This window comes from Motacilla alba, chromosome 4 (assembly GCF_015832195.1).
Source record: "Motacilla alba alba isolate MOTALB_02 chromosome 4, Motacilla_alba_V1.0_pri, whole genome shotgun sequence".
Taxonomy (NCBI): Eukaryota; Metazoa; Chordata; class Aves; order Passeriformes; family Motacillidae; genus Motacilla; species Motacilla alba.
The window spans coordinates 41,407,597-41,430,736 of record NC_052019.1 but is presented as its reverse complement, the minus strand read 5'-3'; the positions used below and the strand labels follow the sequence as shown (position 1 = coordinate 41,430,736).

The following is a 23,140-nucleotide window of genomic DNA, read 5'->3' as shown; positions in this document are numbered from 1 at the left end:
CTAATGCTGTTTTGAATTGGTTTTTTTATCAGTTGGATTCAACAAGTCACATTTTTAAACTGGTATTCCTCTTCTTGTATTCGTGGAATGATTTTAAAATACTTTGCTGCAGTGTAACAGGATTTGAAACATTTGATCTCGTCAGCATGAAATACTTCTTTTCTAGACTGAATCATGCAGTACTGTTCTCTGCAGGTAAAATCATAAAAGGAGAAAAGGTGCTTCCCTTTTGATTTATTACATTTGGACTGCTATTTTACTATCTTTCCTTAAAAAATGTCTACTTAAGGGTCTAAGAAGTAGTCAAAGTATGTCACTTCCTCTACATCATATTCTGATCTTTCTGTTCCCTCGTATTCATATGTATTCATTCATCCCTCGTATGTCTCTCCTGCAAGAAGTTACTTTGCTAACTTTAGAAACTTTTGTTGTGTTTGGGGGCAGATGTGTTGTGTGTGGATGTGTTAACAAATATACTCAATTACATGTAAAATATAGTTACATTATATAACTTAAATTCTTTCCCAAGCAATTTAAGAAAAGTCTTTGAAAGTAACATTGCAGCTTCAGTAGTGTTATGCACAAGATGTACTTAAACCAGTTTCAACGGAACTGTTTCAGAGCTTAATGAATACAGGTTTTTCAAAGACTGCAAGACTTCTGAACTCTCTCCTTGAAATTTGATCAGTGTTGGATGATCTGAAAAAGAGGTTCCATTCATAGCTGTGTGAAACATGTTGGGTTTATAAATTTTTTAGAAGACTTTAATCTACTTGCCTTTACATTCATTGAATTTTGATTTGTGTTTGGATTCTGCTGGATCCCAGAACTCCAAGTAAAATACTGGTTTCACCCAATTTCACAATGCAACCATGCAAAACCCACAAATTTCTGACAGGTTTTGATGTGAAACCATAACATATCTTGGCCCAAGTTCATACAAAAGCTATGTGAACCTTTCAGTTAATGTGGGCTGTGTTCCCAGTTTGTAATGAAACATTAAACCAAGCAGGTTTTTTCCATGGCTTTGTATGTGTTGTACATGTTTTGTTTAGAACCCATGTCAAAACATTTCCGATACCTTAAAAGCAAGTCTGTTCTTCTATAGCCTTCAGTGTATAATTGCTTTTTCAGCTGAAACCAGAGGAAGATGTTGAGCTGAAGCCCTTTGAAGGGAAGCTGCTGCCAGAATGTCTCCTATTCAGTTACTGCGGATCGAAGTCTCATTCCCTCTTTCCTCATTAGTCTATTTGTTTCAGCATTAGTCTTTGTTCATGATTTCATAGGAAAGCAAAATAGGACCGTGGATATTCTACTGTGGTTTTGGTTCACCTCGTAGCTGGGTCCAGTCCCACTCACTGTTGGTTCCAGGTTTTTGTGGGACATTTATAAATTTGTACTTATTTTGGATCCAGTGTGTCAGTAACTAAAATCTTCCTTCTGTTATTACAAATATCCTGCTTATTAAGCCTGGACAGAGAAGCATTCTTATGGGGAGTGGGAGAAGGTAGTCAAACAAAGGGCTTGGGTTTAATCACTTCTTTCATGATCCAAACAGTGTGAGATCTTGCATACAATACCAAGATAAAGCAAAATCTACAGGTATTTTCACCAGTGAAAAAATTTGATTCAATTCTATGAATCATTATCTATATACCATTTTTATTTTTTCCTGTGCTGATATCTATAAAAATTTCACTTATTGTGAAATGTATTGTTGTCTTTGTTATTTGCTTTTAAATCTATCGCAGTATTGCATTTGTGACTAAGTGAGGACTCTAAGACCTGATACTTTTAGTGCTTTTCAGCTTCAGAAATCCCCAAATACTTGAGAAATTTAGTTGTCTGTGTGTGGGAAAAACAGAAGCCCTAGCTCAAAGAGAAGTTTTTCAGTGGTTATTATCCACCTTAACCAGACCCTTCATTTGGAGAAGCATAGGGAGGAGTGGCACTTTACATTTCCTGTCCTCCATAGTAAGCTAGTTGTACCTAACCCAGCCCACACCTTAAAAGCAGTGAAAAAAATGGGGAATGGGTTACATTCAATTCATCCCAGGTACCCATGGAAACCAGTACTGTAAGGAGCAGTGAGGAATGTCTTAAGTGAATTTAATAGTGGACATATAATTGGAGGACTCTTTATTTCATATTTTTTTTACTTGGCATTGCTGAAAATGCCTTTCATAGTTTCCAGTCTATCTTTAGTCTCATCTTAGGCTTAGACTGTGCGCTGCTTGGGGAGGAGGTTGTTTCTTATTTCTGCTTTTCCAAGTACAAAGGATCAGAGCCTATTATCTGTTCATACACCCATTTGTAATCATGTAGTAACACTTGCTAAGTTCAGCAAAACAAGAAGTAAGCTTAAAAGCACATAATAGGGGTTTCTGGTGGTTTGAAACAAGCAGTGGTGAAACCTGCTTATCTTTTAAGTCTCTTAGCTAAAATAAAGTCAGCATTGTTTATAAAAAAATAATCATGTTGCTCAGAAGTGTTTATAAAAATCTCTTATGAAAAGCTCCCAGAGGCATATTGCTATTACTGGTTGTAAGAGGTGAGAGTTTCAGTTGTGGGGTCTATTTATTGCATAGCAATGGTGTTTGAGTAGCATGTAATTATGAACCATAAAGAACATCTAGCTGATATTTTTCTTTCTTTCTACCAGCAGGTGAGATTTCATATACTTTCCCTTTTTTGGTGAATGCCAAGATTACTCTTCAGTGCCATTCATGAAGATAATGACACAGGTTTTAGTTGCTTACAGTAATTCTTGGTGGTTTTTGCTGCTGTTTTACTAAACATTTCAGCCAATAAGGCTGTCTACAGAACATTTTGTACTAATTGATCTCTCATTCCTATATATCCCATCTACATGTACATTTAGGTCATCATTTGAGTAGATAGGCTTGCTTTTCTTCCTATGCATCAGAATGCTGATCCTGTTCCAGGTTCAATGTAAAGAGAGTTTTAGAGCTGTTTTTAGTGAGTGAAGTCTAATATCTAACCTTATAATTGTTTATAGTGGGCTAAACCCCACCTAACAAACAGTCTGTGGTAAACAGTTGCCACAGAAATCAAGGGTGTTCTCCTTTGTGACATTGTTTTGCTACTGTAGAGAGAAAGAATGTAAACATTACATACTTCGTTTGCTAATGTTAAATACTAGCTATACTGCATCAAAAATGTATTGTTTTGTTTTGATGGCATTTAGATTGAATTCCAGGAATTTCCTATTCCTTCTTTGACCCAGGTCTTTAGAAGGAAAACAAAGGAGGATGGAAATAAAAAAAGTACTCAGCTATGCCAGCATCATCAAAATACCAATATGCTTCTGCTAACTAACTCCAGTAGCTCTTTCTGTGGGAATGATAGCTCCTTACATTCCCCTTGAGAGTGCATCTTTCAGCACTCTCCCTGTAGCATTTGCTTCACAGTAAAACCCTATAGCCTGTTACCACATTATCTTTTGCTGCCCAAATGATATTGTCAAGGGAAGTTCCAAAGTAGTCAAATTGGTTCCTCTGTCCATGTCACCTAATTTTGATACAACCCCTCAGCATTTATGGGAGAGCTACAGTGAATGAAAAGTTCCAATGAATGACTTCTGCAAAGGGTAGAGCCAGAGGTAAATTTCAACCCTTCTGAGGCTACACTCTTCCTTTCCCATACTGGCGCAGTGCATGCATGCACAAACAGCATCTGTCCTTCTGAGGCTGAACAGAATCGTTGTGCCTACTGTATACTGTATATTATAGATCATATTCCAAACATCCCTTTCTGTTGTATTTCTGTTCCCTGGATGACTATTTGCCATTTGAGAGTAGGTTTGAGTTGTTTTGTTTATTATTATTATTATTCTACTTTATATATCTCATAAACCTTCTGTTTTAAAGGCAGCCTCACCATTCCACTGTATGTAGCATGTGAACAAACCATAAACAAGTAGATGTTTAATGATAATTATTTTATTCATCTTTAGTAGAACTTTATAATTATTGTGATTATGTTATTAAATGGAACTCTTCAGTAAGCTCATAATAAGTAATATGATTTAGATATTCAGTTGAGTATCAGGAAAAATTACAGCATACCTTTAATGTGTACACAACTCTAGTTTGATGATTAACTCTCTTGGGATTGCTACTGGCTGGAGCAATGTACTGTAATTAAATAACTAAATTATAAACAATCTGAAAAATGTAATACTGAACTATCCCAAAATAGTATAAACCAAAACCAATCAAGCTGAGAAACTAATAGGCCAAACCAAAAATGATAATCTGCTACTAATTAAGATGACATGGAGACAGGCAATTAAAAACTAATTGCTAGCTGACTTTTTCATTTTTAAAAAAGGTTTTGCTGCAGTTCATTAAAGCTGATTTTGTTTTGAATGCTTACTGGCATTTTGTTAAAATCTAGTGTTAAAGAAGGAATTTAAAGTTTTAAATCTGGCACACCCTGATACTTTGTTTATTTCATACCAAATTTAATTACACATGCAGTATAGACAGTTATGGGACAGAAGTTTTGCTAGTGAGTTGGCCCATATGTTGAATTTACTCACTTATTTAGAGTGATAGATTAAGTCTAGAATTCTTTTTGCCAGCTTTGCTCAGAACAGTAGCTAATTGAAACTTGGCAGTAGAACCATGGGTAAAACATTGGCATGACATTCTTCAAAAAGCAATATAAGAGTGTAATAAAAGGGGGTGTTGTTTCCTTTAGGAATTAAGTCTTAATTCTCTGCTAGTTTTTATTTTTTCATTTAACTTTTTGCTCTTAGTGACATTAGTTGTAATTTCCTATAAATCAAAGACTTTTTATGTTATCTACTCTCATTATAAAGTGTTTGAGTGCATTTATTGTGACAGATGACCAGACTTCTTGTCCAATAGATGTTTTTACATGACAATTAAATATTGCTGACACAGTGAACAGCATTTCATAGCTTTTGTCTTTTAGAGGGGTACAGAGATTTTTATTCTATCAGCTTCATGTGAATGATTAAAACAAAATGTAGGAAACTCATTTTTTCTGGTGCTCAGGCTATTTTGATTGCCATACACCTAAAATTTTCAGGTCTAAGCTCAAATATTGGTACAGACAAACTGTTACCTCCCGTAAGCCAGTTGTTTCCTGGCTTGCACGTTCAAAGGCCTCAAATTTAACCCAGAAATGATAATGCCTTATCTTTTGTGGTGCACAGAATCCAAGATAACTATATTTACAAGAGTTTGAACACATTCTTGGCATTTTTAAAAATCAATGAGCATTTCTGTTTTAATCATAAAATGACAGCCAAAGTAACATGTGTTGACTACAGCTCAAAAATCACAAAACTACCAGTCAGAAAAGAGGCTGTCTTTCAATTTTATTTAGAAAAATTAAGAATTTAAAAAATTTAATCTTCCTTTACTCTTTTAAAATAGAGGCATTAAATATATTCCATAAATTTCTGTTAATGTGGGAGAAATTTTTCTATGTAAATAGAAATATATATGTATTTAAACATAATATATGTGGAATGCATTCTAAAATTTAAAAAGGTTTGTTTGGGTGTTTGGAATTTTCAGTCCATCAGGCTGAACAGTTCATCTCTGTGTAGTAAGATGGTAAAATCTAAGAGATTTTACTAAGAGAAACATATTAAACTACTATATCATACAAAATTCATTTACCATAAGCATAATTTTAAAGCATTTGTTTTGAAACCCATTAATTCTGCCAATGCCAGTTAAAGCAGTGAACTCTACCTTTCAACAATCAAGTAAAGAACAGTAATGATAGTGATAATGGTGTTTTAGCATTTGTTCTTAGGCACTGCATCAAAGAATAATAGAATCATTTAGGTTGGAAAAGACCTCTAAGATCACTGAGTCCAAACACTAACCCAGCACTGTCAAGTCCATCACCAAACCATGTCCCAAAGTGCCACATCTACATTTCTTTTAAATACCTCCAGGGGTGGTGGCTCAACCCTCTCCCTGGCATCCTATTCAACTGTTTGAGCACATTTTCAGAAAAGAAAAATATGTCTGTTCTACAATAAATATTTGATCTGCACAGTTGTGAGGCTGTCTATTGGAGAAAATTTCTGTTCCCCAAATTATCTATGTAATCATACCATCATTGAGGTTGAATGGGACGACTGAAATCATCTAGAAACATTTTTTTATATTAATTTGACTTTGAGAAGTAATGATTTTTCTTGAAATTGAACTAATCTCAAAGGGTAGCTATTTTACATTTATCTGGTTTATATTTATAGTAAGACAATAGTAGACGATAATATTGAAATATGCATTAATGCTATTGGGGTGCTATGAATTCAGTATCATTCAGTGAGAGGAAATCAGGCTTACTGTAGATATTTTACCCTGAGGTGCACTGCAGACAAAATATAGATGAAAATAGTCTTAACTTGGTCTTGACTGTATTGTAAATGCATGCCATGTGACTGAAAGACTGAAAGAAGTGACAGCTACCAGAAAATATATTGTGAGCATATTTGCTGCCTTTGTGAAGAAGAAAAAAATTAGGTTTTTGATGTTTGAGATATATCTATCCGAGCCTCCAATGCATGGTTTCAGGTAAATACAGCTTTGCTAGAATGCATTGTTTTGTTAAAATATTCTATCTAGATGTGTTTTTTATTTTGAAAAGGGGAAGGTAGAGAGTGGCCTGCTTTCTGGTCAAAAATTTGCTTATTCATCTTTCCTGTGTTTTATCCAAAATGCAGATAATGAAAAATTAGTGTTAAGCTGTGACATAATCCTTGTGTATTCATTTTGCCTTAATCAAACATATAATCTGACTGTGGAGGGAGGAAAAAACACTGAAAGTTTAATTACTTAGTTCTTAGGTAAAAATGCATAGATAGTCTAATCAAAGCCAGTTAATATTGCTGTCACTTGATTCAACTCTTGAGAGAGAGATGCTAAGGAAGTTATGTTGAGGAATCCCTGTAGTGCAAGTAGCTCAGGGTGCAGCTGCAGGTTGAGCCCTGGGTGAGGAGAGCCTGAGGCGAGAGGCTGTGACCCGGCACTGACCCTTTGAACAAATGGCACAAGGACCTGTGGCCCAGCTGAGTGAGAGGACACTCAGAGACACAGCAGAAGCTGGAGACCCCCAGAATTTGGCACACTCAGACTGTGAGGGTATAAAAGCTCAGGAGTTCCTGAGTTCAGGGTCCCTCCTCTGAGGCACCAACTCCAGCTCTTGTTTTGCTATTTAGTCATTGAACCAAGATTAAATTATTTTAGGAATTTGGATGTCTGGAACTCTACTATGGGATAGTAACGACACTGTAAGGAAACGTGGTCTGACTGTGGATGTGGGGTGTGTAGCCGTGAAGTGGCCTCAGTTCCAGCTCAGGTGACTGTCAGAGTGGATCCTGAGTGGCTGGACAGGGAAGTGTGCTTAATAATTAGGAATTAAGAGAAATACTTCTACTTTCACAAAAAACAGTAACATGTTGTATTAGTCATGCTCTTTATTTTGGAGTTTGGAAGAGATGGGACACTTTTTCGGTTTCAGTGGAAAAATGGTGACAGTATTGTCACCCTACTGTGGCCTCATCAGAAAGATGCTTGGAAGAAAAGTGGGGTTTGAGTTTTACTGTTCTATTTTGGTTCCTGAAACCAGCTGAAGGAACTCTTGTGCCTCATACAATGACTGTAGCTGCCTTCTTGCCCAGTATGTAAAATATTCCTATAGGCTATACAAAATAACTAATTGGCTAATATAGGAATTTGGATTCTGCTGCAGTGCCTGTGTGCCTGTTTGGAATACTTTCTTTTTCCTTCATAAATACCAAGTGTTGGTGTAACTATGCTCCTGCTGAAGTTAGCTGTGCTACCAACTTTGGGAAATTTAACATCATTGAAAATTCCTGTCCTATGATACTGTTGATGTTGTATTGAGTAGCATTTGAAAGTGAATGTATCAATCCAAATATGCCACCATTTTTCTGTTTTCAAAATGTGTGAAAATATATGAAAAGAAAAGGGAATTTTTCAGTGTGTGTTAACTTACTTGCACGTATGTAAACCAAAACATTTTACCTTCTTTCTCTGCTTTGAGGATTTCATTAGTGCTGCCACCTATTTCACTGCAGAAGAAACCAAAGTCAATGAGCTTTTCTTCTTATTTATTTCTTCCTACTCCATTTATGCTTCTGCTTGATTGTTTTACTCTTTCCAGCCTAAGAAATAATTTTGGCCATTGTCTGAAATGTCCAATATTTCAAAGGCAGTTTGAGGAAAGAAATGCACATTTGCCAAGCATAAATTATTGAAACTTACAGCTTGATTAGGTGCCAGAGTTGAGGCATGGCATGTTAAACTCGACAGTTTACTTCTTGCCAGTTGCTTAATGGTTCCACATCAGTCTGCTCCAAAGGAAAAGATTAATTATTTTAGTAAATGCCATTCTCCCAAGCTTTTTAGTGATTATGGAGCCAGTGTAAGCCTATTCTCTATACTTAGATTTTACTTCTTGCTGTCATAAATTTGGTTTGTAAGTGAACAAATAAAGAATAATGGGTGTCCTATCTCTTGTGTAAGAAAACCCCAATCAAACAGCAAACCAAAAGCAGATTATTACATGTAGGATAGTTAGTACATGCATCTACAGTGGCAATCATTTGATTGATCAAGCATGATAAGGCTCTGCTCTAATACTGAGAAGTTAAGATCAGGACTTGAAGCCTTGGTATCGTGTATGAGTATTATGAATACTGTGTGGAACAAAGGTTCCTGTGTGGGCTTTGAAAGACTAAGTGAAATCTTGTGGTATTTGAAGCAGCCAAAGCACCAAGCAATTTTAAGTTTTCTTTCTCACATTTAGAGCTAACCAAAAGGAAACAAAAAGGGGGAAAAAAAATCCATGTTAAATCCTTATTCAGAGATGGAGAAAAATGTCTCCCTGTAGTTAAGATAGCTACCAAAAACTTTCTTTGAGAAAACTGGACATGATTTTTTTACTTATTTTGGAAAAAAAAAAAAAAAAGAAAGGTGCTAATTCTGCAGGTGTTCTGATAGAAAAAAAAATCTAAACTGCCATTTTCTGTCTTACATACTTTATAGAAGTATCAAATGGGTAACTGAACCTTTAGAGTGAGGTACTTTATAGAAATATGCCTACCAGAATGCAGAAACTCTTTTGAGAGAGAATCTTTCTTGACAGGTTCAGCTTGATAAGCGAGCAATGATGTTTTGATTAAAATAAATATGAATTGATTGGATTTGAATAGAAGGTAGTCTTGGAGCTATTCATCCCAGCCAATGTTGTGTTGGCTTGGGGTGCTCTTAGAAGCATAATAATAGGCTCTGGGAAGATTTGAAGTGAAAAACAAGATGATCTGGAAAGTTCAGACACTTGTATGGCTAAGCAGCTACTGATGGGGAGTTTACAGAATCACAGGGAGGTTTTTTTTGGGGAAGAGTTGGCTGCCCAAGGTCAAATTAAGTATGTGCCTTTCTAAATTTGTTTACTTGTCATACTTTATTCAGATGCTCACATAATTTCTTTAGTGAAAGAAAAAAAATATTTAGGAGAAACTGACGAATGGAGAGGTGGGACACCAAAAGTCCCAAGAGGTGATGGATTTTATAATTGCTAAAGTCTGAGGAGGTGAATAAAGCATCAGTAATAGGGGTACAGTTATGATCTACAAAATGCATTGACTAGGAAAAACTGCTAATATTTTCTTACTCTGCAGCTGTCTAATCTTATGATTCATCTTCGAATTTTCCTGTATGTGACATCAACCCACTTGTCATTGCTGCTACTTCTTTTTGTTGTCATTTGTTTATCTTCTTTCAGAAATAGTCGTGAATTTTGCACTGGTTTTAACCCTTTCCTTTGTTTCTTTTCTTACATAATTCTGTTCTTCAGATGGTGGGCAATTAGCTTTGATACACAGCTAAATGTGCTCATATTAATTTTTTCTCTGAAGTAGCAAATGTTGCCATCCTCAATGATATTTATGTACTTGCTGATCATCCATGACATTTTTATATGATGTAGACCTTCAAAAGCTTCAGTCATGGTCTCATCTTCAGCCACCTGGCTTCATTTTAATGACCTGATTGGGTATAGTGTGACATAATTCCTCAGTCCCAAAATCTGCCTCATCATATAAAAATAAACAACCCCCCCCAGCTATTGGCATAATTTATGGCATTATTATTGACCTGCTTGGTTATTTAACCAAGCAATTCAAATGATATGCCAGAAACATGCTTGTGCTTGGTAATTCAGGTAAGATCTTCGGACTTTAAATGGAGAATCTGGTGTTGCAGTAGCAGCTGTTTATGAATCACAGCTGGTTCCAAACCACAGAATCAGTGTCTTACAGTGGGAGTGCAAGAAAGGGAGATGTGGCAGAAGTTTTCAGAGCAGCAATCTAATGGTGCCATGGTTATATTTAAGGAGCTCGAAACTCTTTGCAGAAGTTTGTAATGTTTTAAAAATACCTCAAAAGACTTTGAACCACTGGAGCCAAATATTTCTCAAAATGTCATTACATGTTGAAATACAAGGTTAATGACTCCCAACTTCTCAATTGTGTAACTCTGTATGTGTGCTTTTCTATAATTTAAAATATTTTTGTTCACTTTTAGGGAATCTCTGTAAGTTTTGAAGAGTGGCATGGAGTATTGTGCTGGCAATTCTCCAGATGCCCGAGGGTAGCAAAAATTTGCATATTCCTTTGAATTATTTTACATTTCTAATACATCTATTTGAATTCTCCATTAGATAAAAATGAAACTTTGTCTTTAAAGCATTAAGACCTTTCACTATTTAGTTGTGGATGGAGAAAAGAGAAGAAAATACCTGTGATTATGCTGATTGTCTTTGAAAGCTATGCTGTATGTTTTTGTATCTCTGGTGCTTTTGTAGCAGTTAACAAACTAAAAAAGCAACAAAAAATATAAAAGTATATCCTCAAAAAAAAAAGTATAGATGGTATTGATGATGATATATCTTCCAATTTTTTCCTTATGGTTAAATTTTTTTCTTTCATCTATGGTACCTCATTTCATCTCTCTATTGAACATCTTGTCTTCCTCACCTCTCCAAACGGCTTTCTTACTCCTTGAGTTTTCTTTTTTCTTTTTTTTTCTTAATACCTTTCTCTACGACTGTTGCAGAAATGTTTATGTAAAAGGTATAGTAGGTCAGTTGGAGAACTTCTCCCAAACTGGGGCTGTGGTGCATATAAGCAAAAGACCCTAAACTCTCTGTGACTTTGCCTGAGGTCTGAAGGCCCCACAGGTCTTCCTAACAAACTTTATTACAAATGCTACCTAACAGAAAAAATTAGCCAATTAATTTTTGACAGTAAATCCATGTTTTATAATGAGTTTGGTGATACATATAATGTGTGTGATAGGAATTGTGTGTAGAGAGAGAAAAAGCATTATTTTTGCAAGATCTATTCTAGTAAGGTAAAATTCTCTATGAAAACTTGGCCTTTTACTAAACTATTTTTAAGCCAAACAGTGTGGCCAGAAGTGATAACAGATACTGCTGATTTGAGATAAAATATCAAATGTTGCTGCAAAGAAAGTACAAATAATATTTTATTAATGTAAATTTTATTTCTCTCACCTCATATATCTAATTATGGGTGATAGAGAATGTAAGGTTATTAACTTGACAGTGTCCCTTTAAGTTGTGAGGATGTGCAGAGTAGTTAGGAATGTGAGATACTGTGGGGTACCAAATGTGTGATGTGATGTTGCTAGGCAACTCCCTTATTGTTTTAAACAAACCACATAGAGCTGGCAACAGCTGTCAAAGCTCTTGGCTCTTGACAGTAACACAGACCTCAAAAGAACTTAGAACAAAAATCTCACAAAATAAGCTCTAATATATAACACAATCCCACAGTGCTAGCAAATGTGTGAACCTATTTGTTAAGTTAGCAGATACAGTTATCTCTTAAAATTCTATAACCAAATATTTCAGGACAACTATGTAATTTGTTTACATATATTTAAAAAAAACCCTAGTGTTGTACATCAATTTGTCTTTTTAAAAGAATGCCTTTCAGAGCTGCCAAAGGTAGCAAATTTATTTGTATGTATTCAACGAGCATTGGATGTGTGCAGTCAAGAAAGGCAAAATGTTACATAGAAGAATAGCTATGTGTATGTTTGTGGTTTTTTTCCTTTTCTCTGCTGTTTATTTTATATATTTTGATATGTCAGAAACAGAGGCGAGATTATTTCTGTCAGTATTGCAGTCCATAAAAACTGATTTAGGTATAGCACGCTAACATATATCAATATGGCAAAGCTTTTAAAACAGGAACCAGCCCCCGAGATTTCAAAAGAGAACCTAGATCTGTACTGAAATAACCCAAGATCTGTCAAAATTTTTGACACTAGGAGATAAGTAGGTCTGTAAACAGCCTCTTGTCTAGAAATACATCCAGAATGCAAAACATAGAGAGTAGTTCCTTACAGGTTTTCCACTTCCTCCTGACTGCTGGAAAACAAACTAGCTTAAAACCAGCTGCGGGGCAGTGCTGAGCTTCTGCTAAAGTTCCTTAATGCAGCATCAGAGCTCACGTGTAGCTTCACACAAGGTTGGCTGGCTGTCTCTTGCATTATTCACACCCCACCAAAGTGCAGGTGAAGTCAGCGTCTAAGTGTCCGGGCATTCTCCTCATTGCTGTGTGAATGATCTCACCATCACACTACTGGCAGCAGCTTTGCTTTATCTCTGCCTGTAATTGTTCAGTTTTCTCTGTTCTGGTCAACAAAACACGAACTTGAATGCCTAGCTAGTTAAAGGAATCTTCTGTCACAGGAATGTTCTGAGCTCTTGAGACCCTCTCTATGGCAAAATGAATGTTTAATTATAGAGAACAGCTGTTTTTCAAGTTGCTGCTTCACCCTACGAATGACAGACTAGCAGAGATTAAGCCTGACTGCCCTAGACCCTAGAATTATGAATTTCTACTTTGTTTGATGTTTTTATCCATATCTATCCAGTTAAGATTTCACCCTGAAGGGAGAATTTTTTCCACTATAAATGTTGTCAAACCTCAGCCCTGTCTGTTGGAAAATTTCAGAACGTGAAAATAGCTCAGTGGTCCAGAGTATGAGTCGATGTAGCATGATATCCTGACTCTAAGGCATGCATATACTGATGCCTGAAGAAAAAGAAAAAGAGTGTAAGGGGATATAAATTTTCCTCAAGGTATTCTCTTGTTCTCTGACTGTATTTGGCGAACAGGATTTCCTGAGCTTTGTATCATTTAGATATTCAGGTATTTAGGGTTGTTATGGTTCCTATTTAGTAACATTTAAGAGCTCACTTTTCACACTCTTCCTCTGAATCCATAAAACTCTGCATCCACGATGTCTTCTGGCTAGGAGTTACACAATTCAGTGTAGCAGCAGTGCAATGAATCACAGCCTTTTGTTTGTTCCAGGCCTGCACCTCTTACTTTCACTTGATCATGCCCAGTGCTCATGTAGACTGAGGCAGTGAATAATCTAGTCAGCTCTCCACCATGTCCATGCAATTCATGGTTTTGTAAGCTTCCATCTCCTCTTTACTCAAATGGAACAATCCTGGGCTATTTAGTTGTTCATATGGAAAGCATCACTTATCTTTGCTTGGCTTTTTGCAGTTCTTTTGTGTCCTTTTTGGGAATAGGAGAGAAGGAGATTCAAAGGGTACAAGAAGGATGTTTTTTACTGTGGTGTAATGGGGTTTTTTTCCCATTTTTCTTTCATAGTAATTCCTAGAATTTATGCTGGTTTTTTGACTACTGCCTTGTACTAGCCCACTGTTGATCATGACAAATTGCTGTTTTCCTACCCCAAGCCATTTCATTACAGAAAAAAATGTTCAATTCTTCCGCACAGTACGGATTTATCACTTTTCCAACAACTTTCTCTGACAACAGCCTGTCTAGCTCTTCATTTGTTGTTGTTTTCTCCAGTTTCAAAAGTAGTGGAACATTTAAAAAAAAAATTAAGTATTGATTGAGGGAAGAGGAGGTCATCCAAATGTCTTTTTCTGTCAACTGCTATCTGTGAAGCAGGGTTTTCCCTTAGTGGGATCAAATGGAGGGCAGCAATTCAATCTGAAGTCTCTGTGGGAACGTTAGAAAATATTTGAACATCTGCTTTGAGAACCTACTTGAAGAATAACCATGCACGATAGAGGAGGAACATATGTGCTGCATGTTGAAGACCACAGGTAATGCTGTTGGCACAAGCAAAAAGAGGAAAATGCTCATATAGGTTACATGAAGGTTCTCCATTTAATAATATATGTAATTTTGCATTTTTTAAGTAGTAGTATAGTAATGAATTCATGGATAGGCAAACGATCACTATGGCATGAAAGTCAATGGAAATTTAAGTGCCCTGAAAATTAGGCAGAAAATATGTAATAATGTTATGTCTGTTGTTTATTTAGAACTAATACTTTCATATTTGCATTTTGTTTCTTCAGGAAGGTCATTAGGCAAATAGAAAAAAGTGGAAAAAATATCGCAATTCTTATGTAATGAAAAGATGGCTATTACCAGATGCACTCCCAATATAAATCAGAGTCTTCTTCAGGCCCGCTGAAAAATAGATTTCTGCTTCATCCCTTGGTTTTGGGTCTCCAGTATGGACAGAAGTTTCGCAAATTCTGGTATGTCATTGAGGTCTGTCTACATTACTGTTGCATGAGTTGGCAGGATGACATACAAGAAAATGTATTTCTGCTTTTAATCCTGTGTTCTGTACTATCAGTGTTATGTTATAGATGTGTCAAGTCAGCAAGTGTTGATTTTATGGCCTGAGTCATGAGAAGGCCCATTTTCCCTATGCTAATTGAGACAGTTTTTGAATGTATTTCAGTTTAGTCATTCATGGTTTGTAAATATTAAATTTAGTTTAACACTGTTTTAATATAGCTTCAGAAAACAATATGCTTTGGCTTTATATGGCACTAACACAATTGAACGCAATGTGTAAATTATATGGGTCTAGATATTAAATATGTACAGAAAATTGTACACATACATTGAAATTCAGTGTCTCCTTTTATAGAAGTTGAAAAAGGTTTTTCTATAACTTTTTTTTTTCCTGTGATGCAGAGATAGTTATATGGAGCTTAAGGTCTAGGCTTCTGACTATGAAGGACTGGTTACATAAATGAAAGATCAAAAAGGATTACAGGCTAATATTGTCTCTGAGAAACTTCTCCAGGTTTAAGACCACCCTGAGCTTATGGTCAATAAGTAAAAAAGAAGGATTTATCTAAAAAACTGAGTCACATTTATGTCTACAGTTCTTCTTACTGGTCCAGTTTTCTATTTCCCAGCATGAGTTGGAATCCACATCAACACAGGCATCTCAGGAAAAGATGTACAAGATGACACGTCAGCCATTCTATCCTATACTACTAGAGAGATACGTTGTTTTAATACTTTTTATTCGTTTCTCTCATGGTTGTAAAAGAGTGAAGACTAATATTATTAAGCTGTGGAATACATTTTTTTGCCTAGAGCACATAGAACATTACGCATTGTCAAACTAAAGCTTTATAAGCAGTGGTAAATTTCATGACATGGAAAAATTACATGACCTCAAGTATCTTTTTCACGGGTTAAATTATCAAATAATGGTCATCTTTTGCCAAATCCTCTTTGAAAATATTTACATTTCTTTACATAGAGTTTTCAACAACTACACCTTTTCCACTGGGTTAAGTAACACTTCCCTGTGCATGCAAATCCTGCTTAATGTAGTAGTAATTGCATGAATAAACTATCCTGCTTTCTTAAGTCATGTGAGCTATTAGCATAAATATCTAAACTCTGAAGATTTGACTTATGAATTCAAAAGGAATATCTGTAGCACATACAGGATATTATAAACTTGTCAACTTAGAGAAATTCTGAGTAACATATAATTAACTTTGGATGAAACATAACTCAGTACACTCAGAAACTTTGTTTCTATCATAAGAATGAAAAGAAATTTCAGTTATTTATCCTTACTTACATACTTTGTAGTTTGAAATAAGAACTTTAAAGTATTCATCACATTTGTAGTCACTTGGTAGGAAATAAGAAACAAACCAAAATATACTTGTGTTTCCACATCATTTTTATAGCTAGATGGTTACAAGAGCTGGTTTCCCCATAAACAGTACTAATACCCAGAGACAGAAGGATACCATTTAATGTGATGTACCAGAACCATATTTAGCTTAGTTATGTTCCATTCCTCTAAATGCTATCCCTGAGTGGATTGCTTTTTCAAAGTAGGAATTTGTGTCATAAAAGCTCACAAAATCACAGCCTAAAATGTCTTTTCTAAGAAAAAAAAAAAAAGAAAAAAGTAGTAGGAGCCAAGAAACATCAAAGGATAAAGTTTGCAATTACAGCAAAACTGTAGGAAAAAACATAGTATGTAAATTTACTGTTTACAAATGTACAGTGCTGTGAGAAAACCTATCTATCTATGGGGTACTGTGGTTCAGCAGAGTAAAGATTTAGCTCTCCAGCTCTTCACAGCTCATTTTACTTCTGAGACAGTACTGTGACAGAGCAGCTCAACAGACTAATTACACTCTTTTGCATGCAAGTGGTGAAATGCGTAGGTAAATGCCGATTTACCACATTAGCACTTCAGAGGGAAGTGATTTTTTGAGGATGGAAAATGGAATTAATAAGAGTGTATCAGATTTTATTTTTAATCTCTCTTGGTTTTTCACCAGGAGCATTAGGAACCTTCTAGTTCCAGTTGCAGATATTGATGTACTGAGTTAATCAGCACCATATCTAGAAGGTGTTGATTGCTTCCTTCAATTTTAGTGAAACTACAGCAGCATGAATTTTCACCTGCTCTTCAAAAGCTCCTTCATCTCCCTGGATGCCTAAAATGCTCACCCTGCTTCAGAGCTGCTCGTACTGAACTCTTTAGGTTAAAGAGGGCTTGGATATGCTAATCAGATATCCATCTGCAAATATGTTATCAAGTAGCAGAGAGTAGTGTGTGAGCCTGTCAGCCTTTGTAGCTCTCCAACTCTTAGGGCATGAGTAGCCACAGAGTAGAGCTATTAAAGTTGAAAACATGCGTGTTTGGCTGCTGAATTCCAGAGATACAACTTAGCTATGCTGTTTTGAATTTTTGTCATTTATCCTCAGTTTTATCTGCTTGGTACTAAACAGTGGCAGTTAGACAGTCACTTGTAGGAGCCCAATAAGGGACAAAGCATGAAGAAATAAAATGGCAAAATGAAAATAGCTTTTATTTTAGACATTCTCTCAAATTATATGGTTCATTTTCCTAGGACTAGCTGTAAGTACTACATCTAAAAAATAGACTATTAGCAAAGTAAAATACAGAAAGAAGTTCCTAATACTTGGATGGACATGTAGAGGAGGACTTTGGAGAAAAAACTTACACAAAGAGGATGAATGGACTTTTCCCATTCTCTGATGGAGATAAATTAGATAGTGACCAGTTGAGTTGGTTTGTTGAGCCTCTGAATAGAGTGAAGTGACAAAAGGAAATGTCAAGATGTCATATTGTTGTCATATTGGTTTTACATTTTTAATCAGGATTTCTGAGAAATAAATGCAGTTACTTCAAAAAAATTAGTTATAAGTCATTACAATGTCAGAGGACATTGAAAGACAAATACTAAATCTAGTGCATGGCTACATCTCAAAGAGCTTCTTTGGATAATCTGGCCTTAAGTAGCATAAGGTTTGAGAAGCCAAGTCTATCATGTACTTGTGAACTTGAGCAGAATGTTTTTGTGACACCTTGTCCTTAATGACATTTTTATCTGTAGGTACTGAATGCATTTTAAAAATCTGGGACTTGCTGCTTGATGAGTCATCACAAAGAAGCCAGGGAGATGGAGGGTGTAAAACTGGCTTCAAAAACATACTGATGACAATTTCCCTCTTATCCTGTTTGTTCCTTTTTGTTTGTTGTTTTGTTGGGGTTTTTTGTTTGTTTTTGGGTTGTTGTTCTTTTTTTCCCAGAAGTATGGGGTTGTAGAACCAGTATGCGTACTAATAACTACAGAGGGAAAATCACTAAAGAGGGTCTCACGAGTGCTGAGAGAAAGAGCTGATAAAAGATCTTTACCTCACTGTCTAATATTGTATCTGAAGGATTCCAAGAGCAGTGTGAGGGCACAGTCTCCTGGTTTCATTTACTGTTAGTCTAGCCAATGTATTTATTAACTCACATTTAACACGTCATTATTTGCACACATGTAAATTAAAGCCAACCAAAGCCCTTTATTTCTAGCTGTTTATTGATGTCACTGGTTGACAGTGAAACAGGGTGGATGAAATAAAGCATGTCAGTTGCTTGAGGATGACAGAGCATGTGCTGATGCAGGATGATTTCATTGCCTTTTACTGCCTAAGAGCCTGTAACTAAGCATTGCAATCATTCTGGGCACTTATCAGTTAGGCTCTGCTGGGCTGGTACTTCACTGGAGAAAACTGATATAAACTGTGCTATTCTGAATCTCAACCCTTCAAAAATGTGAAAATTACAAAGAGAGACTATTAATAAACCTGGGATATATATTTTGAAATGAATCATTATACACTTCTAGGAGCATATTGGTTACCATTCCTGCCATATGTTTATACATTCTTGATCCACATCCATCTGGCACAGAAATCTGTCAGAATGTGTTCAAAAGTGATTTGAAGGATCTAAAAAGCCGAGTGCAAATTTGTACTCTGGCTTATGTAGACTAACAAAAAAAAAAAGGCTTTTTCAAAATTTAATGTGGTATTTTAAATTAAATAGCACAACTTTAAAATTGTCATTAGACAAACTTAAAAAGAAGGTCAAGGGATTAATTAGCTATATTATTTGAATCACTATTTGTTAAGAAAATAAGAATACCCTGAAATTGTCTTTGGACATTTCTCAGGGCAGAGCAGCCTTGTCTTTACTTTTAGTTAGCATACAAAAATAATGTTTGATATTGAGCTTTAAATATTTAAGAGAAAGTTTGTTTCTTGGAAAGGAATATCGGGATGTAGAATTACAAATGGTCACACTTTTTCCATTTGCCAATTAAGTTGAAACCAGAATTGACTGATCTATATAGGCTTGTATTTTAATGTAGATGTGCTATAGCACAAAGTTCAATCCTTTTTGCAGTTGGGGTTCCAAAAGTCCTTTCTTATGGTCAGTTCATTTTAATCAAAATTTTTTTAGCAGACACATGCATTTTGTATTTAATTTTTATATTCTTCACAACAACCTTATGCAGCACTACAGGTAGGAGGAAGGGCACCTGGAAAGCTGCCCAGTGGAAAAGGACCTGGGGGTGACGGTTGACAGATGGCTGAAAATGAGCCAGCATGTGCCCAGGTGGCCAGGAAGGCCAGTGGCATCCTGGCCTGGATCAGCAATAGTGTGGCCAGCAGGAGCAGGGCAGGGATTGTCGCTCTGTATTTGGCACTGGCGAGGCCTCATCTCAAGTCCTGTGTCCAGTTCTGGGCCCTTCATTCCAAGAAGGATGTTGAGGTGTTGAGAAGCTTCTCTGGGTGCTGCCCCAGAGAAGGGCAATGGAGATGGTGAAGGGTTAGCTGTGAGGAGCAGCTAAGGGAGCTGGAGTTGTTTAGGCTGGAGGAAAGGAGGCTCAGGGGTGGCCTTATCACTGTACAGCTGCCTGAAAGGAGGCTGTAGCCAGGTGAGCATCAGTCTCTTCTCCCAAGCAACCAGCAGCAGGACAAGAAGGCATAAACTAAAGCTGCACCAAGGGGGGTTTAGATTGGAGATTAGGAAGAATTTGTTCAAGAAAAGGGTGATTAGATATTGGCTGCCCAGGGAGGTGGGGGAGTCACGGTTCTTGGAGGTGTTTAGCAAAACATTGGATGTGGCGCTCAGTGCCGTGGTCTACTTGACATGGTAGTGTTCAGTCATAGGTTGGACTTGATGAGCTCAGAGGTCTTTTCCAAGCAAACTGATTCTGTGAATCTTAAAACCAGTGTTAAGAGCATAAACCAAACTTTGGATCAGTGATGACAACATCTTGTTAGTGGTAAGTTGCAAGTCTGTCCAGCTGTATCCTCCTTGCACTCTGAAATGGTACCTGTGAGCACAATCTATGATGGAAAGATGCATGATGAGTGTATAATTAAAAGTATCTATGCCACTGATGTACTTATGCAACCCAGAATTCCAACTGTCTTCTCAATTAAATACAAATAATTAAAATGCCAACTATTAGCATCCTGTAATTACGACTCTTACCAATTCCATCATTATGTACTCATTTCCCTACATGAAAATACCCACCTGGAGAGACCCTTGTATCTACAGTCTTCCGTAACCAGCAGGGTGTCGGGGGTTTTTTTTTATTTGATAAAAGAATAGAAAGTTAATAATAATCTTTCAGACATGGTTTGCAAGTTTCAATTCCAGAAACTGTTTCACTCTAAAACAGTAAGAAAACTTGTGTTTGATCCAAAGCTGATTTAGTGATTTTTGAATAATCTTGCATATAATTTAACAGATTATCAGTATAACAAATTCCTATCCATTTTTACATGTACATATTCAGTAATAAGAGAGGATTTTTATACTGAGAATAGGTTGTTTTTTACTGCCATAATAGGTGGTTTAAAATTAAGTACATTGGATGTAGTTTTATGCTTATCAAAATTATACAACAATCAGTGCAAATATTTTCAATAATTTGAAAAGAACATGGTTATTCCTACTGCCAACTTCAGTTAGAATATTGATATTTAAGGTTTGATTAATACTGCATTTGCTTTAATTCTGGAATCTGACATTTTCAACTGAAGTTGCTTTCCTGCCTGATTTCAAGTGTTCAGGTGCTCTGGTGGAGTGGAACTTCTTAGGGTGCTGCTTACTAATCAGGGCCTGCTGACCAGTGAAATGCCACATTAGCAGTGTAGGAGGTTACACTGTTCATCTGCCTAATAAGCCGTTCAAAATATCAACCATCAATCCCAGCTTCAAGCTCCTGTGCGCTGAATTTGAATAAGAGACCCGGCCCTGCTGACTGTGCTGATCTTAAGGGACCCAAACAAGGGTTGCCTTGCTTCCATCTCCTTATTCCTTGGGCAGAGCCCTTCAGGACATATCTCCTATTACAATATCCACCTCACGGGTATCCCATGCCATATGCCAGAATTAAGAGCCTGAAGTTGCCATTCAGCTGGGACAGTTCATATGTGGAAGCAACTGAGTCCCTTGTTATCCCACACCATAGAGTCTGTGTCATGACATCCTTGTGCCACCTTTACCTTTTCTCAGGCTGTAGCTGCTCCAAGATGTGACATTTTCCAGAATATTCCTGTAATTACCAACATCCAGTTTATCACACCACATGAAAGATGTTAGGTAATCTCACCAGTGGACACTACTGAAATACACCTAGAACTGCCAAATATGGGGTGAGTTCAAACTTCTACTGTCATTCCTCTGTAGAGATTGGTGTAGCAGAGAAAAGAATATTATTAAAATACAAAGATGCTAAAATCTATAAATAGAAACAGTGAGCTTATGCTTCTTTCTTCCTCCTAGTCTTCTCCATTTCTTTTTGCCCTTCTTTATCTCTTTTTTTTTTCTTTTACTGTCATTGCAAATGCTGAAAAATGCTGAAATGTAAAATGCCTTGTTGAATTCTGGGAAATAATAAACATATATAAATAATAATAAACATTAGTAGCTTGACAATTGACTGTATAAAGCCTTAGTGTCATAAAATATACTTTCAAATTAGTAACAATTATATGTGAATACCACAGTCTCCTAAGCACCTTGAAAGCATTAATCAGCACAGCCCGAGTAGGAAAAACTTAATTTTTTTATCAGCAGTGCTTCATCTGCTTTAATTTGTTCTGTATATATTTCCATGACAACTAAGAAAAAAAATAAACTCTTAACCAAAATTCAGTAAAAACAAGACAAAACAAGCTGCTTTGATTCATGCTGTTCTGATAAATGTCAGTTTGGCACTCAGCTGTGAATATTTTTTTTCTGTAACAGATAGAACTTTTATTTGTTCTCTTAAAAAAAACCCCAAAAGTGGGGCAATCATGGAAATACGGGATTTTGTTTATTCATTGAGTTTTGTTTTGAAACATTTACATTTATAGATTTTTCTTCTTTTTAATGCTAATGATTGTTGTCTTGGGTAAAAATCCTTTCTGCTGTATCTGTTTTTCTAATCTGTCTTAAAGAGATCTGTAAATATGACTGAGCTAAAAAGATAAGACATGAAAGTAGAATATTTTGTGCTGTGATGTTATGTTTCCTTAAAGAGATGCATTTTATAGTTGCCTGGGATGGCTTATATTTCTCTCAAATCAACCCTCTCTGGAAAAAAATGAAGATACTCTGACTGGGAGCATCAGGTCTCACAACCCACTGTCAGACTTACTAGGGACAATTTTATTGTGTCTTCGTACAAACTAACAGCACATGCAAATTATTCTAGTGTTTCATCTTTGATTCTCTGTGATTGGCATCTGTTCCACATGCTTATCTCTATAAACCTCTTGTATAAATACAGTTTCCAAACATATGGAAAAAAAGAAACGCCAAGATAAGAAGCAGTAAGTGAAGCTAGAAACCACGTCCTGACTTTAGGATTTTAAAAACCATCTATTTTCAAGGTGGTATTGACATGAGCTGTTATTTGTCCTCTGTCACAAAACCATTGATACAGGCCTTTGAGTTAAATTTTGAAGCTACATGATTTGGGCACAAACTAGCCCTGGAAAATAAAGATTCTGGTCTGTGAAAGCAATTGTGCTACTTAAAAAAAGGAAAGCCACAACGAAAACAAAACAAAAGTAATGTAGGTAGATCTTTTGACAAATCAAAAATTTGATACATTTGCGGTTGAGAAATATATTTTCTTTAAAAATGTGAATTACTACTCCCTCAGATGCCCTTTTAGTAAAAATCTACTGAATATATATTTTTGGAAAAGAATTTTCTTTCTTCACATAAATGTGACTGCAAACAACTTGCTGTGGAAATTAAATATTGACTATTCACCATCCTTATTATGCTTGGTAGTTCTGACTTCTTGCCTAAATCATATGATATTCCTGCTTTCTATTTACCTGATGACTTCAAAAAGG

At 36.1% G+C, this 23,140-nt stretch overlaps 1 long non-coding RNA gene across 12 annotated transcripts in view; it reads left to right on the top strand.

Moving 5' to 3' along the window:
• Nucleotides 1-23,140, top strand: part of LOC119700172 — a 104,895-nt gene that overhangs the window by 32,247 nt on the left and 49,508 nt on the right. For 11 of the 12 annotated variants that reach the window (XR_005256690.1, XR_005256688.1, XR_005256696.1 and 8 more), the window contains 2 exons: nt 14,485-14,670; nt 21,303-21,442. This is a non-coding gene — a long non-coding RNA (uncharacterized LOC119700172). Of the gene's footprint in view, nt 1-14,484; nt 14,684-21,302; nt 21,443-23,140 lie in introns of all 12 variants that reach the window. The other variant, XR_005256692.1, reaches the window with a different exon arrangement.